Source organism: Ambystoma mexicanum, chromosome 10, assembly GCF_040938575.1.
Source record: "Ambystoma mexicanum isolate Mex_15411 chromosome 10, UKY_AmexF1_1, whole genome shotgun sequence".
In the NCBI taxonomy this organism is placed as follows: Eukaryota; Metazoa; Chordata; class Amphibia; order Caudata; family Ambystomatidae; genus Ambystoma; species Ambystoma mexicanum.
This window is the reverse complement of record NC_090932.1, coordinates 1,113,135,654-1,113,142,905: the sequence shown is the minus strand read 5'-3', so window position 1 is coordinate 1,113,142,905 and position 7,252 is coordinate 1,113,135,654.

Below are 7,252 nucleotides of genomic sequence, written 5' to 3'. Positions count from 1 at the left end.
CTTTGTCATCAGCAACGTAGCCTTTCCAGTCACCCTGCAAATATGCAACAGTTAAAGCGAGCAACACAATAAAGCACCCATTGAAAATGTGTTTTGATGTCCTTAGTTGAATGTTCTAAAAACCATACATAACAACACACCTCTAAACCTAAGGGAGTTTTTTTACACCTCTTTTATTGTGTGTCTTAAAGTGCTGAAAATAGTTGGTACATTGATATTTTGCTTTTTGTATCTTATATTTTTCCATTCAGAATGTGCAAAAAAAAGGTACACTGATATTATTTGGCCCAACATGCTGCTGCTATAAGTAGTTACATGTTTTCATGATGCTTTATTATGCAATTTGTGGATTTTGCAAGTAAACTCTATTGGAGAGTATTATTGTAGATCTTGACACCCAAAACATAAATATTTGTTCCAAGTAAAGCGTGGAAGAAGGTGGCCGTGCCCAAATTGCAGAGTGGGTTAAAATCCCTATTTATATTTATTTTTGGATTTGTAAAGCGCACTGTAGCCCACAGGCATCAAGGTGCTATAACGGATACTCAAGAAGGCTTGCTCGAGGGTTACAATAAGCGGCCCAAGAATAAAGCTTCAAGGCAGTTGCTTACAAGGTTATATTACATAGTACAGTATTCATCCCTGCTTCGCTGTTTAACTCAAGTATGTGATCCTGGGCAAATAATGTAATCTCACCCTGACTTCAATTGCAAAAATTGGAGTGCTTATAAGTGATTACGTTTACACCCTTACAATGGGACAGTTTTTATAAGTGTAGGGCCAAATTAGTGTACGCTGGTGCTCCTCTTAGTCGCTCCAATACTCTCACACAGATTTGCATTATTGCTGCACTGGTCCTGCACCAGTCTCGTAACACTTGATTTGACAGGCAGACATAGGGCCTCATTACGAGCATGGAGGTAAGCAAAAAAGGAAGGCAGAATGCTAATACCGGCATCGAGTAACGGTCCGGGTCATTACAAGCCGTAAACCCGGCATTACCGCCACTGCCTGTACCGTGCCCCTTCTTACCGGCATGCGCGCGTACACACGCCCTTCATGATGACAATACCAAGATGCCGCTACCAGGAGGACATCACAAGTCACACGGCCATGCACCTACCGGCATCCGGAAGGTGCTAAATAGGGCCTGGACGATGGCGGTATTACAGGCATCGCGGACCACCCGTAAATAGCAACCTGCTTTGTACCCAACTGCCACAGGTGCACACAATCACCACAGGTGGAGGCAATGGAGCCTGTCTCAGCACAAAAGGAGCACACCCACACACCACACCCCTTCCTACACCAAAATGATCCCACTTGCTGTTGCAGTCCTGGTCTGGAGGACATGCCTGTACTGCTACACCAGCAACAACAACAACAGGCAGCACAGAGGAGACGCAGGAGGAGAAGGAGGGTGAGACAGGCCCAGCAAGTCCCACCAGTGCAGGCAGTGGTACCACATAGGCAGCCACCAATCCCTTGCATCAGAGCCAGTCCATTCAACCTAACCCCTGTGCAGATCCACACCCTGTACCAGCAGTTGGTCCGGGACACCATCACCACCATAGTGGACATGATACACAACGACATCGTCAGCCTGATTGAAATCCGCACTGCCACCCCCCTCTACTGAAGGTAGGGTCTGTGCTCCACTTCCTGGCCACAGGCACCTACCAGCACACAGTGGGCCAGCTGCATGGCATATCAAAACCTCTCTTCTCACGCATGCTGACCCAAGTGCTGGATGCCATCCTGAAGCACGGAAGCAACCACATATCCCTACCACGGACTGCCCAGGAGCTCGCTGACACTAAAGTTGGCTTCCATGCAGAGGCAGGCATGCCCAATTGCATCAGTGCTCTCGACTGCACCCATGTTGAATTGGTGGTCCCTCATGCCATGGAGGTGGTGTACCTCAATCGTAAGCAATACCACTCCATCAATGTGCAGATGGTATTTGACTCCAGCAAGATGATCACACATTGTTGTGCCCGATTTCCCGGATCCACACATGATGCCATGGTGCTGCGGAACTCCTCGGTACCCCGCTACATGGAGCGACATGCTGGACGACGTGCCTGGCTGCTCGGTAAGTTGCATGACAGGCCCATGGCAGTGCAGTGGGGGTGATGCATACTCCACCTGAGTGAGATTGGGGGGGATGCATACTCCACCTGGGTGAGATTGGGGGTTGGGGGGATGCATACTCCACCTGGGTGAGATTGGGGGGGATGCATACTCCACCTGGGTGAGATTGGTGGGGATGCATACTCCACCTGGGTGGGATTGGGTGGTGAGTGGACATTGCACATACAGCAAACCACTGTGGCCCTAAACATCCCAACCTGAACATGACACATCAATGCCATACATAAGACCAATGCTGCACACCATTGACAATATGCCAGACTTACAAGCAGGCCACATCCCTCAACGTGTCCACCGCACATCAACTGAGCATACCCTCTGCGACACAATCCAGCAACATGCAGTGAGTATGCGTAACAGACATGACTGCAGCAAAGCACAACACAGGACATGCACCCATGAGTGGTAACAAAGAAATCCCACCGAGGGAATACACCGATTGTCACTGGCCCACCACCACAGTTGTACTGCATGCAACCATGGCAATGGCAACCGATGGATGACAAATCATGATTACACCTGTGCCAATGCTGCTAGTGGGAATACATACAGAGTACTATACATCACCAATATGGGGGCAAATACATTGTTCCGCATCCACAGTACATCTGCAACAGCATGCAAGTGAACACCCTGCATCATCTGGACAACGCAATCCACACCTGCAGACTATAGTACAGCACACATTGCGACAAATGAAACTGTGCATACACCCAGGGAAATGTGCATGTCAACACCAAATAGCTGCAGGCATGACAGTGATTTCTACAGGTGTCATGTCAGATATTGACTCACACATACCTCATTGTACTCCCATGCAGGTGATGGTGGCTATCCCTTGAAGCCGTGGCTACTTACCCCTGTACAGAACCTGCAGAACAGGCACGAAGAGGAGTACAATCGAGTTCATACCCATACCCGTGTTCTGATCGAGCAGACCTTTGGCATGTTGAAGGCACGGTTCCGCTGCCTCAGCAGGTCTGGTGGAGCACTCCTTTACAGGCCTGAGAAGGTGGGAAAGATCATCATGGTCTGTGCCATGCTGCACAACATGTGCATCCGGAGAAACGTACCACTGCCACCTGACATTGACCTGCATGCACCGGATGAGGATGAAGATGATGATGGAGGAGAAGCAGCACCCCTGCCAGTTCGCGATGCACAAGATAGCCGTATTGTGCGCCAATCAGTGATTGACGATTTCTTCTGAACCACTGATGCTGATGGTTCTGTGTTAGTCCTACACTGGGCACTGGCATCGTATGCATATGGACATAGGGTGTGTGGGGAGTTGGGCCCTGTGAGCTGTCATGAATTGAATAAACACACACAAAATGAACAATGTCCAGTCATGATATGATTTTGAACACAACGGGTGTATTGGAAATGAAAAATTATTGTGGTTGAACCCTCCACCGCACACACACCCTCTCCCCTTCCCCCTCCCCCAACACCCCCAACACCACCTCCCGCTCCCCCGAACACTACCTCGCCCCTCCCCTCAACACCCCCAACACCACCTCCCCCCTCCCCCATTGACATCCCACACATGATGTGGCAATCATGGCTTTCCTCAGGATGCAGTCAGCACATGCAGGGTGGCCCTGCTAGTGGTGGCCTCTCTTTGGTACTGGGGGCTGCATGTCTGTGTGGCGTGCGCTGTGCCTGGTCTGGCACTCAGGGCTTGCTGGAGGTGTGCATGATGGGGTAGAGGTGGCTGCCTGTGCAACCGTCGGTGCAGGTTGTTGCTGCTGCAGTTGCTCAACAATCCTGCCCAGGACCTGTGTCACTGCTGCTAGACTGTCGCGGATCACCATAGTGTTATTGTTCATGGCTAGGATGTTTGCTGCATTGGCCTCACGTATTTCCCGGCGGGTCAGTTCCCCCTCTGCCACGTACTGCCGGACCAGCTCTATCATCCGATCCTGGTGGGCCTCAATCCTCATCATGCGGGCCTCCATGTTAGTGGTGGCTGTGGAGGTGTACGGGGCAGTGGCAGGGCGGGCCAATGCTGCACTGCCCTCTGATGGGGACCACAGATGTGGACTCCCCAGTACTCTGGCCTGTTCTTGCATGGGGCTGACTGGTGTGCCCTGTGTGGAGTGCAGGGGGTGGGCTGGGGGCTCGGGGTATGTGGACATTCCACATGGAGGTTGCCGTCCATGTCGGATTGTTCTTCAACGAGGCCCTCTACATCGCTGAGGGGGGCTGAGGCAGCTACCTCCCCAATTGAACTGGTGGCAGCAGACTGTGTGCCATCAACTTCAGCCTCTACAACAGTGGACAACTCCGGTGTGGCTGTGTCGTCGGGTGGTGTCTCACTTGTTTTTTCCTTCTCCGGTGGCGTGCCCTGTACTGCTGTGCTGACCTGTGTTGCAGTCTGGGCGTTGGTGTTGCCCTGGAGGTAGATGGTCCTTTTCCTTCTTGGCTGGCCCTGAATCCCTTGGAGGATGTGTGTGGCCTGTGCGGCAGGCTCCTGGCCTTCACTGTCAGCATCTGTGCCTGTGGGGGACCAAGAGATGCAGGGCATCAGTAATGGTGGTACGTGCAAGAATCATACATTGGTGTTGTTCAGTAGTTCACATTTCATGCATTGCATACTTGTAGGTGTGATGCACAGGGTGCTTGCAATAGGGGGGGCATATTGGCATACTTCGTGGACTCTCCTTTTTGAACTGATGTGTGCTATGTGGCATACCGTTGTGTTGCGGTTTGCGTGATGTGTGACATGTGATGTTTTGCTGTGTGTTGGGTGTCTGTTGGTAATGGGATTGGCACGCAGCATGCATATCAATGTGCCAGGGTTTGGGCCACCATCTGGACATGGATCTGTTTATCTGTGTATGATGGGCCATGCATTGACTTGGTTCACTTTCACGTCAGTTGTGCTACGTCATGCTTTGGTTCTCTGTGGTTTGTGGGGACACTCACCTCCATCTGCCGATGACGGCACACCCACCTCCATGTCTCCGAATCCCTCTATCGACTCCATGCTGATGGTGGTGCTACACGTTTCCTCCCATCTTGTCAGTTTGGTGGGAGAGTGGTCCCCGCCGCCTGTTGCCATGACCTCCCTGTGGTTGGCAGACAGGATGTTGCGAACGCGGAGACATAGATCGTCCCACCTTTTTTTTACATCCTTCACTGTGCGGGTGGTAGTGCCAACCGCAGTGACTTTCCTCGCCACCTCCTCCCAGATTTCTTTTTTCCACAGTTGTGCTGGGCGCTTCAGATCTGTTGCAAAGACTTTGTGTGCATGTGCAACCAGCGTGTCAGCTAACATATTTAGCTCTTCGTCCGAGAACCTCTTCTTGCGCAGGCGGGGGGTGGATTTGCTAGTTGCCTTGGACATTTTCTGGTGTTTTGGTCTACTCCCAACTCAGTACCAGTGCTGTGTTTGTAGGATTGCGATGGATTGTGTTTTTTAAGATGGCCGCCACCGCATTTCCCGTTCCGGCGCGATGACCTTACTTCCGGGTCCGGTATTATGAACCCGGTATTTGCATGATGGTATTGCCGGGTTTGTTATTAAGGGGTTGCTCCTGGGCGGATGCGGTATCAGCAGGTTCCGTGATGCCGCTATCAGGGGATTGGGGGGTCTTTAGCAGCATGGCGGTGTAGCCATTACCGGCATGGGGGTTTGCGCATGCTCGCGCTCTCGCAATCAGCTGCTATTTGCGTAGGTGAGGGTACACGGACGTGCTACTACCACCATGCTGGTAATTACTGTGTTTTTACCGCGATTCTCATAATGAGGCCCATAGTCTCACCACCCAGTCAGTGCACCAGAGATTCTAGTATAGCGCACTAACTGTAGTAGAACCAACATTACATTTTCTCCCTTGTTGCTCCCAGCCACTGAAGTTTCTTGGGCCGTCCAGAGTACTGCCCCACACTCTGCTATGTCATGTTATGCTATGACATTGAGTCTTTCATTGCACACCATCTGCCATTTTCACACTTTCGAGGCTCTTCAGGATCTGCAAAAAGTGGCCTGCTCTACCCAACCTTCACTCCCAAACTACAGCTGGCAGAGGAGCACATTCCACCTTGACTGGAATACAGCGGATCGGCAATTCACCTTCTGTACAATGTTAAATGGTAAACCACTTTCTGCTGCAGGCAGGGACCAGGCTCGGACTGGCCTATAGGGTAACAGTGTAGCCCCACCCAACCACAGATGCTTAGAGCCATAAATACAGCATGAAAATACAGCATGGCCACGCGGGTAGACCCCGACCAACAGCTCTGTCACTGGGCATGGCTGATTATCTTCTTTCATTACAGGTCCGCTTATTATAAGCGAGTTTGGGCTTCTTTTTGCCCAAAGTCACTTATCATTTTTGCAGGTTGCTTGTCATGGGTTTTGTCCTCTTATTACCCATATTAAGTGCGTATGGTTGCACTTGTTCTGTTCAAGAGGACAAAAACCACAACAAGCAGATTCTAAAGGAGCATGACTCAGGATTTTGCACCTTTCCACATGCCACAGACAGGACCCTGCTTAGCCTTGAAATATCCTCAGAGACTACATGCACCCCCCCATCTCTTCCTGCCCAAGGCCATCAGCACTCTAATGCATGGCAGTGTGCTGGGCTGCTTTAGGGCTCTCAGAGCCCCCTCAGAGACAGTACTCCAGTTTTACCAACTTTTGTAGGTCCTTTACAGTCCTCCGTAGTATGCCACCGAAGTTCAGATGTAGAAACGTTCTAAACGTTTTTATTGCTGTCATCACTGGCGAATATCTAGTGCTGATGTTTATTTTAAAATGTTCCTATACTAAAGTCTAAACTACAATCGTCTAATTCGAATGGCTGCTGTGACAACACCCAGAAATGATGGCTGTCCACAGCGTTGTTTGAGACTTTGGTGATTTTGAGGTCTTGAGGTCTTTACAAACGCCCTCAAATGAGAAAATTAGCCCCTTTGCTGACCATTGTATTTGCAAATGTGGGTTTCCACTCCCCTTATCAACTCCCCATTGTGAGAAGCCAGAAGGTGTCTCACCCACTGGTCCCTGAGGATCTGTCATCCAGGTGGCCAGCACACAGTCATCACTTTTGGATCCAGTTCCTGGGGGTGGACCAGTGTGGGAGGA